We start from the raw sequence: 11,989 nt of genomic DNA, 5'->3' as shown, positions 1-11,989 counted from the left end.
TTGCCATCAGTCACCCGCCTAAAAGCAACTATGACAGCATAAGAGGTGTTTTGTCAGGCTGAACCTGCTGGAATTACATCATCTAAACTGCAGGGTCTGTTGAATCACCCCTCACATCTGGAGAGCAAGTTCCAGCTTGTATGTTTGAGCGTGGAAATCCAGCTTTTCTCATTTACTGGTCGATGGGACTCCAGCGATAGCAGCATGGTGGCACTAGGTGGAGACATGGTCTTTTCAGTTTGATGCTCCAGCAGTGGAACTTTCATTCACGTTCTTGGAAGTTTCTGGTACAAGTTGATGATCTTCCATGGCAGAACATATTAGGCCATATGCGACTTGATCTTTAAGGAGCTTCTTTCAACTTTCAAATTTGGCAACATGTAAAGAAATTCACAAACAATGACCTAAAAATCTACGAGACGGTAACATCACGTGGTGATGTGATTGCATTTTTCAGGTCAAATACTGGGATTTGCCCTGTGGTCATACGGGATGTCCTATCGCAAGGTGAAGTACTTGTCTTTCCCAGGTGAACTGTTTATGTGAATGTATGATGACAATTTAGTTATTGAATTACCCTAGGTGTGAACTCATTTTGCTATTCACATAATATGCAATGTGAAAGACAACATTATTATAAAATAATGAAGAGCAGGGAAAGTTGATCCATCTTTTATTAGTATTCATTCTTATAGTACCTACCCTTTCTATTTGAACCCAAACAATGAATAAAATTACATGTACAATATAGTAATATGGACAGTTTAATGCTGATTATAGATATGTAAAACCAATGACAAAGCAGTATTGCTTGTGTGACCTTGAGCAATACTACATTTGCATTTCATGTAAATGCTTTGACTAAGTCATGCTTCCTTCAGTTAAGAAGCATTACGGTGATTCCTATGTACACAGAATGCTTAGAAACTGGTTCATGCTTTTGTTTCAAACAGGCTGGACTATTGTAATGCTTTATTATCGGGTTGTCCATACCAATCTGTATCCAGGCTACAGTTAGTACAAAATATTGCTGTGGGAATTGCCACTAGAACTAGGAAGTACGACCATATAACACCGGTACCTAAATCATTACATTGGCTCTCGGTTGCATTTAGAGTTGATTATAAAATCCCACTTTTGACATATAAGGCAGTACATGGCATTGCTTACCTTTATGAGATTATTGATTCTTATATCCCAGGACTATAACATCCACATTCATCGGATGCAGGTTATATTAAAGTACCTGTGATCAATAAGACCTCAGGAAGAGGTCACGTCTTTAGATACAGAGCACCTAAACAGTTTACAATTTGCTAACTCTTTTCTTTCTTCTTGTTGAGCATTGTCTCGCTACACAAGACTTGAGGAGGCTGGCCAGCGGCGACAGACGAATCCCATGCTGACTGAAGATGATGACCAACTGGCATGATGGACGAGACGTACCATTCTGAGCTGGGGATTCAAGATACCATATATCAACAAAATCATTTTTACTTGTTACCTGGTTTAGAATTGTTACTAATCTGGAATGCCCAGGAGGGGTGGGCAGCCACCGGCCCTTGGACTCCCAGAGGTTTTTTTTTTTTTTTCCACCCTCGATTTTCAATTAGGAGTTTTTGTTCCTTTCCTCCGTGGCCAGTAGGCATACTTATATCTCTATAAAAGTACTATATTATGGTAGTCATTAGTCAACTGTCTTCTTTGTTTCTTATCTGATATATCTGTTTTTCTTGCCTTATGCCTGTGTTAAAGCTCTCTGTGTCACTGCATGAGAAGAGCGCTCTATAAAAGTAAATTGAATTGAATAAAAAATAAATTGAACACTGCTGTCCTGATGCTCCAATCACACGTACGTGTTGTCCATTGGTGGGGACTCTTGCCACCTTCTTTCTCATCAGGGTGGACCGGCACCCCTATGCCAGCATCACACCTTTGGGGCAGTTCCAAGCATTCTTTCTTCTAGTGGCCAGATTTGTCACAGTTATAGTGCTTTCCATTTCCAAGAGAACCTCCACGTCCATTCCCAGCAACACCACTTCTTCCTCATCCACGTCCCCGGCTTTGTGCCTGCAGGGGTTGATACTGAAATAGGAAAGCTGAGTGGACATCTGGTTTGTATACTTTTTCTCTATCTGCTCTCTCAGGTTCCTCTCAGCATGATTGGCATATGGATGCAGCTCACTCAGTTCGGCTTCCTCCCATTCCAGGAAGTCTTCACTCAAATCTCAACCCCATCAACAAGTAATGATGAAGTTGCTGTGTTTCTCTCATCCCCTTCTGTAATGCTTGAGTTGTTGGTTATTAATTCTTGTAGCCTGTGTTCCCATTCACTCACCGTTTCGTTCTCTTTTGTCCAATCAGTTTGTCTCCTATATTTTTATTCGATGTGAGTTTTAAGGTCCTGCCGTTCAATTGCCCAATTCTGATGATCACAGTTTCTTGCATTCCACCCTTCTCTCAGTCCATTCCAATCCCCCTTTAGCTTTCTCCTGAGCACCTGGGTCCACTCACCTCCACTGGGATGCTAGATGTTGTCCGGGTCTCCTTAGTGGCTTCCCAGAACCTTTGTCCGCCCACCTGTTCAGGATCTGGCAGGCTATTATAGACATCAATCTGTTCCTGAATGTCCCATTTCCTCTGGACCAATGGCAACTGGCGGTGAGGGCCTCCCAGGGCTGTTTCGCACTCTCTGCTCTTTGTCTGCGTGCAGCCACAGGAAGTTCCTCCTCCCCTTCCTTCGCCTCCTCCCGCTGCTCCTTCATCAACACCATCACAAGGAGGAGGGGCTGCACGTAACACAGAATAAAGAGGAGATTCTTCTTTTACCTTTTCTGGGTGGCGCTTACCCATCTGTGGAGGATTCACTGTCTTCGAGACCAAGGTCATCACTGCAGCCTGTGCTTCAGCTTTTGCTTGTTCTGTCTTCAGTTTTAGGGCAAGATCGTTCACACGCATCTGGGCAACTTCTAATGCTTTCTCCCTTACTAAATCCTCCCATTTCTCACACTTATACTTGTTATATCCTCTTGCACCACGACAACATCCCCCAGTTTGTCTTTCTGAAGCATATCGATCATTCCTCAACACAACAGGATCAAAAGTACCTTGTTTAGGCCATTTCCCTCTAGTCTGCTTATGCCACTTTCTACATTCCTTTTTATATGACTGATCTGTTTGGTCTTCAGGGGGCACGGTGGCGAAGTGGGTTTGGCTGGGTCCTGCTCTCTGGTGGGTCTGGGGTTTGAATCCCGCTTGGGGTGCCTTGCGGTGGACTGGAGTCCCGTCCTGGGTGTGTCCCCTCCCCGTCCAGCCTTACACCCTATGTTGCCTGGTTAGGCTCCGGCTTCCTGTGACCCCGCATGGGACAAGAGGTTTCAGAAAATGTGTGTGTGTGTGTGTGTTTTGCCTTCTAGGACTACACTTTTTCCCACTCTGCAACTGCTTCCCATTTCCCTTGTTATGTTCCCGCATGAATGTCTCAAACTCTGTCGGATCAGAGACGGGGTCAGGAATAATGGGTTTACTGTCAGTTTCCCATTGTTATTTTCTTTTACCATCCAGGTCCTGCAACTTACTCTTTAATGCTTTCAATTGCTATGCAGTCACATAGACACATAGTCAGTGAAAGGTTCTCACTTGGGAAAAGAGTCAAAAAAAAAAGGGTTTTCTTCAGCTGTTTCTCAGGGCTGAATAATTGACTGAATTGATCCATTTTCTTGTATGCGGCTGCTCAGGGGCTTTTGTTCCATCATTCCTAGATTCAATCATGAATTTTCAACACATTTTTACAAAATAAACAATGTACAGTGTTAACCCCCACCTTCCTTGTCTCTCTACCACGATTTCTGATCCTAGGGTTAGGCTGAGGAGAGTTATGGGCTTTGTACACACAGTTGTGTTTCAGTTGCTCTGGCAACAATGTGTTCTCCTCCAGGTTATAACATGTCCCTTTTGTTTTAGGTGTGTTTCTGCGTGGTGGAGTGATGCTGGTGACTGAAGCATTGCTGGGAGGTGTGTAAAGGTGTTGTGTGCGTGTTTGCCTATGGGTTGGGGTTGGAGTTTGGGTTAGGGTTGTCTTTGCTTGGTTCACCTTACCTTTCATTGAGCCCCTCGGGAGTTCATGTGCGGAGGGCATGAATCCACTTTTGTTCCGCTCTACACCTGTCCCCGGTTAGCTTCTAGACCTGTCATGTTTAGGCTGTCTAACCCGTGGTCTATGAAGTGGTTAATAAGTGCAGTGGTCCTAGTTCTATGGGAGATGCTATATAAGTGTTGTTTCAGCCTGGTGCTGAGCACATGTTTGGTCTTCCCTACCAGCCTTGTTTGGCACCTGTTGCAGGTGATCAGGTACACTGTGTTTTTTGTGGACAGTGTGATTGATTGTCGGCCAGACTGTCCCCCTCCTACGTGTATGACGTATGACGTATACACACACAAAAGGTGTATACCCAAAACACTGAAACACTGGTGTAAAAAGGATTGCCAACCCTAACAGAATGTGTATTGTGCGTTGATGACCACATAAAAAGAAGCAAAGGAAAGTACAAGTCCCGCCTTCAAGTTTTGTGCTGGTGGTGTTGATAACCGTGCTGGAGAGTGTTAATGCTTCCTTTTGTGTTCACACCATGTAACTTCTGTTTATAATAAGTTTAGGCTTAGGTTTAATTGTTGTTTTTCCCTGCCAAGGAACACCGAGGGTATGTGCACAAATGCCATCAACGGTCATGTCCGTAGTGTCGAGGAATGTAGTTTTATCACTGGCAAAAGTGGGTGCCTTCGCGACTTGGGTTTGCGGTTGTGCCGGGACCTCCACGTGAACAAGGTAACTTCTGCGGCCCTTTCTCCAAAACAATTTTTCACAGCACTGCGCAGCTATGGTCGGTCTGTCGATTATGAAACTACCGCAGCAACTGCTGCGAATATAAAAACTGGCAGGAAGTGTAAATCACTGCATAGACATTCTAAAAGATGAATATCTGCAGAACAAAAAATGGAGCCATGGTGGGAAAAGTGTCTATAATAATGTAAAGCATGTAAGTGTGGATTTTAGCATTACTTTGAGCTTTTAATCTTGCATTTCTTCTTCCTTCACGTGTGCTCCAAGCAGGTTTGTGGCTTCAAACAAGAAATTGCAGCAAGTGCATGTCATTTACCTTTTTGATAGCTATCGAAAACGTAACAATTACAGACTTGTGTGTAAATGGCATTGCCATTTTAACACATTTACAGTGAATGTTTCTTCAAGTTTCAAGTTTGAGTAATGACAATGAGTAATGCAATACAATGACAGTAAATAATGGTAACAATAATAACAATAACAATAAATAACAGTAGTCAGCCAGAGAACTCAGAACATGAGACTGAGAATGCTTAAAGTGACAATGTAGTCTACCAGTGTGCTTGGAAGGAGCAGTCCAGCTCTAGTTACTAAAGGTGGCACATTGGTGAGTGTTGTATACTCTTACAGCAGTGGGGTAAGAGCTGTTCCTGTATCTAGCTGTGCGGGTTCGAATAGACCTAAGCCATTTTGCAGATGGCAGGGAAGAGAAAAATGCCCATGCGGGGTGAGTATGATTTTTCATGATGCGCATTGTCTTTCTGAGGCAGCGTGTGGTTTAGGTGACCTCGACTGCTGGTAGCTGTGTGCCGATGATTTCCTGAGCTGTTTTGACCACCCTCCGTAGGGCTTTCTTGTCCTGTATGGAGCAGCTGCCACCCCAGGATGTAATACACCCTGTGAGGACAGACTCCACAACACACCTGTAGAAAGTGGTGATGACTGTAGTGGATATTCTTGCTTTCTTCAGATGCCTGAGGAAGTGGAGACATTGATAGGCCTTTTTGATGGTTGATGCTGTGTGCTCAGTCCATGTGAGTTTGGCAGTGAGGGTGACCCCTAGGAATTTGAAGCCATTGACCCTCTCTACAACGTCCCCTCCTATGTAGATGGGTGCATGAGCCGTATCCTGTTTCCTAAAGTCAGTCACCAGCTCCTTAGTTTTGCTGACATTGAGAGACAGGTTGTTGTCCTGGCACCACTCTGCCAGGAGCCTCACCTCCTCTCTGTAGGCCATCTCATCGTTGTTGGTGATCAGACCCACAATGGTGGTATCATCAGCAAACTTTGATGGTGTTGGAGCTGTGACCGGCCACACAATCATGTGTGAACAAAGAGTACAGCACTGGGCTCAGGACGCTTCCCTGTGGAGTGCCAGTGTTGAGGATCAGTGGGGAGGAGGTATGTTGGTGAGGAAATCCAGGATCCAGTTGCACAATGTGGCACTCAGTCCCAGCCCTAGTAGTTTCTGGATCAGCTTGGTTGGGATGACATTGTTAAATGCCGAGCTATAGTCCACAAATAATAGCCTTACATAGCAGTTTTTATTATCCAGGTGAGACAGAATGGTGTGAAGTGTGTGTGATATTGCGTCCTCAGTGGATCTGTTGTGGCGATAGGCAAACTGCAGTGGGTCGAAAGTGTCTGGGATGGTGTCCCAGCAGCAGCCTCTCAAAGCATTTCATTGCAATGGGGGTCAGTGCCACTGGGCGATAGTCATTAAGGCAGCTACTTTGTTTTTCTTAGGAACAGGGATAATGGTGGTGTTTTTGAAACAGGTGGGTACAGTTGAGCTTTCTAAGGAGCTGTTAAATATGTCCATGAAGACAGCAGCCAGTTGTTAACTGCATGTTTTTAAAACTCGCCCTGAAATTCCGTCCGGACCAGCGGCTTTGCGGATGTTGACTCGGCTAAAAATTTTTCTCACTTGTGCTACAGAGATGGTGAGACTGGGGTCATTCAGCGCTATAGGGATTCACACTGGGGGGGTCTTTGTTCGCGAGCTCAAAGTGGCCATAACCCTTTTTTAACTGTACATATACAACACATTTACCAATTTCTGGTATCAGTAAGTCTGTTAGTGGACACTGTCACCAATAAGAAAAATATAGTTTGTCTATCTTAGTGACCTTGATGGTTCTCCATAAAGTGTAATCCAAGCTAATGCCGGTGGTGTGGCGGTCGCTGCTGGTATTTGTTTACAGTCAAGCTTGAGGTGACTGCATGTAATACCAATGCTTAGAAGGTCAAGACAGCTACACACTAAGCGTGCTGCAACTTTACTGTCCGAAATGACAAAGAAAACGACACAACAGAGAACGTTTACAGGAGTACCAAGCTGCTGCGCCCATACATAATGCTGCTTACAATGATTCGCCTGTTTACACAACAGGACATTCTCACTGTATCAGTTCGTAGCAAGGCTACTGTAGTGCTCAGAGGTTTCAAACCAGGGGCCTTCATCTTACAAGGTTAGGGTTAGTCATAACCAATGTAACTATTTCCTAAAAATGTTCCACAATAAATGTCTCACACACACACACACACACACACACACACACACACACACACACACACACACACACACACACACACACACTTTCTGAACCGCTTGTCCCATACGGGGTCGCAGGGAACCGGAGCCTACCCAGCAACACAGGGCGTCCATTTTAAAATAAATCTTCAGGGTGTGAATTCATGTGATTGGCACTTGGAGGGAAAGAAATGCATATTTAAGAAGATTCCAGTGGGTGAATTCATACATTAGAACAATACAACTGAAGTTTTGCTTTTTAGGATTTATTTATCGAATAAAAATTGTAATTGTCAGAAATGATGGAGAAATTTTCAAAAACAAGTTTGGAGGGGACATATCAGTCCTGAAACAAATTAGGCTAGAGGTTATTCTCGGTCCCCACTTGGAGCATGCCCACAGGTGGTAAGGAGTAAGTGGGTGGGGCCAATGCTGGTTGGGCCTGCTGCTAGGCCCCATTGTTCCCCTTCTGGGCTTCCATGGAGGACTTGTAGTGGCTCTGAATATGTGTCTTGCGGTGGCCAGAAGTGGGAAAACGTAGCTCACAGGAGGGGCACTTGAAGGGCTTGGAGCCCGTATCCAGGCGCATGTGTACCTTCAGGTTGCCCTTCGTCGAGAAGAACGTGTTGCACATGTAGCAGCTGAACAGCTTTATACCTGCAGAAACCCGTCAGGAGCATCAAGACCATGAAGCAAAAGTGACTATGATTGTGGCCTGTGAACAATGAAGCAAAATTAAGAGAATCCTTAGAAAACTGTTTCACAAAATCATTACCATTGTTGAATACTATCAAGTGCCATATGCGAATGTTAAATAAACACGATGTGAAGATGGATGAATGCCATGAGAGAAAAAAGATCCCAGTAGACCCTTTTTCTCAGTCATTCATATCTGATGGTGAAATGCAAATCAAAGAAAGCAATTAAAGATCTCTGCAAGATAAGCCATAAATGTGCCGTTTACCTTTCCACTCAGTTATAAAAGCTCAAAAACTGGCTGCTTATATATCCCCTCACTGAGGATACATATTGCTGCCCGGACATTGAACTATTAGCAGTAATTCTTCGTCCATATTACTTGCCCAGAGAACTTTCTCAGGCCATTGTTATTGTTGTATACATTTCGCCTGTGGCGAATGCGTCATCACCTCCGTGACTGCTAGATTACAAACAGTGCACCCAAATGCCTTCATAGCGATCTCAGGAGATTTTAACCATGTCACATTGACAAGAACTCTGCCCACTTTTAAACAGTTTGTGGATTGTAAAACCAGAGAAAACAAAACACTGGGCTTGCTGTATGCTAATGTTAAGGATGCATACAGCTCCACAACCCTTCCTCCTCTGGGCAGATCAGATCACAACCTAGTTTACCTTAAGCTTCTGTATAAACCGGTAGTCCAGCAGCACCCAATTATCACCAGAACTGTCCGGATGTGGTCACAGGAAGTAGAAGAGACTCTCCGTGGTTGCTTTGAGGCGACAGACTGGGATTTTCTCTGTAATGCATATGGGAATGACATGGATGGACTCACGAACTGCATAACAGGTTATGTAAATTTTTGTACAGACAGCGTGATCCCCACCAAGACGATACTCTGTTTTCCCAATAATGAACCCTGGGTGACTAAGGATATCAAGGCATCGCTGAACAGGAAGAAGGCGGCCTTCAGGAGTGGAGACAAGGAGGAGATGAGGAAAGCACGGATAGAGCTGAGGGAAAAGATAAAAGAGGGGAAGGAGGGTTACAGGAGGAAGCCTGAGAGGAAACTTCAGCAGAAGAACAGCAGGGAGGTGTGGAGTGGCATGAGAGCAATTACCAGCCATGGGAAGAAGAACGATCAGGGGAGGGATGGAGACTTGGATGATGCCAATGAGTTAAACCTGTATTTTAACAGGTTTGATGAGTTGGCTTCTGCTCATCCTCCACCCAGCTTCTCCATAGTTCCCCCCCCCCCCGCCATGACTTCCTCTCACCACCACTTACCTCAACACCCCGTCCCTGACTCCCCTCCTTCTGTACCCTCACCCCATCATCTCTCCTCAATGACTCTGTTGGCTTCTGTCTGCGCACCTCAGCCTGGCTCCCCTCCCTTATCAGGGCTTTTTAACAGCTCTCCGGGGCCAGTCGTTACCATAACCAAGGAAGATGTCAGAAGAGAGTTCAGCAGACTATGCCCAGGCAAAAGGCAGCAGGGCCTGATAGTCTCAGTCCCAGAGTGCTCAGAGGATGTGCTAGTCAGTTGTGTGGGATTTTCTAGTACATCTTTAGTCTGAGCCTGAGACTGATGACTGTCCCTGTTCTGTGGAAGATGTCATGCCTGGTCCTTGTCCCCAAGAAAAAACATCCAAATACTTTCAGTGACTACAGGCTGGTGGCCTTGACTTCATATGCTATGAAGTCACTAGAGAGGCTAGTCCTGAAGCACTTCCGTTCACTAGTAGAGCTGTCACTTGACCCTTTGCAGTTTGCTTACCAGCCTCGCGTTGGAGTGGAAGATGCCATTCTTTTTCTGCTGGACAGGGCTTATGCTCACCTGGATGAGGCAGGCAGTTATGTGAGAGTCATGTTTTTGACTTCTCAAGTGCTTTTAACACCATACGACCTGCCCTGCTCAGGACTTAGCTGCTGGACATGCAGGTGGATGCTCCAATAGTGGCCTGGATTACCAACTATCTCACAGGTCAGCCAGAGTATGTGCGGCTGCGGAGCTATGTGTCAAATACAATAGTGAGCAACACGGGGGTACCTCAGGGGACGGTCCTGTCTCCCTTTCTGTTCAGACTCTAAACATCAGATTTTAGATACTATTCACAGTCCTGGCATCTGCAGAAGTTTTCTGGTGACTCTGCCATTGTTGGTTTTATTAGTAGCGGACAGGAGGCTGAGTATAGGAGTGTGGTGGACAGTTTTGTGGAGTGGTGCGAATTAAATCACCTGCAACTCAACATAACAAAGACCAAGGAGCTGGTGGTAGATTTGAGGAAGCAAAAGATCTGTCTGAATCCTGTTAGCATCCGGGGAACAGAGGTCAACATTGTTGAGGACTATAGGTATATGGGTGTTCACATAGATAATAAGATGGTCTGGACTAAAAACGCTGAGGTTTTGTACAAGAGAGGTTTAAGCCGCTTGTATTTTCTCAGGAGACTTCGATCTTTCAATGTCTGCAGAACCATGCTGCAAATGTTCTATCACTCAGCGGTGGCCAGTGTTGTCTTCTACGCTGTAGTGTGCTGGGGCAGCAGGATGAAGGCAGCCGATGCCAATAGACTCAATAAGCTCATCAGGATAGCTGGCTCTGTCCTGGGGGTGGAACTGGAGTCTTTGGTGGAGGTGTTAGAGAGGAGGATGCTGAGGAAACTACTCAGTATTATGGATAATGCTTCTCATCCCCTGCATGCCACATTGGAAGCACAGCGGAGCAGCTTCAGCCATAGATTAAGACCACCGAGGTGTACCACAGAACGCCATAAGAGGTCTTTTATACCAGTGGCCATCAATTTGTATAACTCTTCCCCCTTCTGTAGGGAGTAAAGTGGTAACATCGAGACATCGAGTATAGTTGTATAATTATTATGTGCAATATCATTACTTCTTTCAACATTACTAGCAATATAACCATTTAATATCATGTGCAATTGTTTTAAATTATTTTAAATTTTAATATAATAATGTAATATAAGGTGTAATACCATGTGTTGTGTCACTTTCTACCTTCCACTTTGCTTTCTTACTTTTTTTTTTTTACTTTTATATTTAATTGTTGTGGTTAATCTGTTTGAGCAATCTCTGGCACAAGAATTTCCAATCTATCTATCTAATAGAGTGGCAGTTAAGGACAGCTTCATTTCATGATTTTTTTCAGACAGTCTGTGAACACATTTGAAGAAAAAATACGATAACTGCAGCACCTCATAAAATGGTTACAAACTGTTAAAGGCATTCACTTAAAGGAATTCAGTGCGATAATAGGAGCAGGCTTCCTTAATGTACTATAGAATTAAAATTTAGAAGGAGCATGGACCAAATCCAATTCTGATCTCAGATCTGACTAATCTAGCAGCATGCAGTGTGTTTCTCAAGTTAAGAACATAGGGCTCATGAACCTACAGTTTCATCTTTGCATGTAGCATGCAGTGAAGAGGAAGAAGTGAAAGAGACAGACACAGGCCTGTCAGACAAAATAAGAGAGAAGCTAGACATGCAGCCCTAAATGAGTCTTGACGTGGTGGTCCAAGGTGGACTTCACCGTGACACTCTTGCCACATTCGCTGCGCTTGATGGGGCTCTCTCCTGCGTGGATCCGGATGTGTCTACAAGAAGGACAGAAATGGAAATGAGGGAACCAAACTCACAGGTCATCAACACTTTCTTCCGAGGATAGATATACTTGCTTAGTTCATATTGGGTTCATACCAGCAACAATAAATAACCATATGCCTTATGTTTACGGTATTGTCTTTTCAACAAGGCCACATGTCAACCTATATTAAGTAACTCTTACAGAATATTTAAAAACTACACAACACTGCCGAACGAAAAAATACTTGAAAGGGCAGATCAGTCACTGGGTTTTCCACCACCTTTCAGGAAAGCAGCTGTAATAATGCAC

Source organism: Scleropages formosus, chromosome 18 (assembly GCF_900964775.1).
Source record: "Scleropages formosus chromosome 18, fSclFor1.1, whole genome shotgun sequence".
Taxonomy (NCBI): domain Eukaryota; kingdom Metazoa; phylum Chordata; class Actinopteri; order Osteoglossiformes; family Osteoglossidae; genus Scleropages; species Scleropages formosus.
This window is presented reverse-complemented; position numbering follows the sequence as displayed.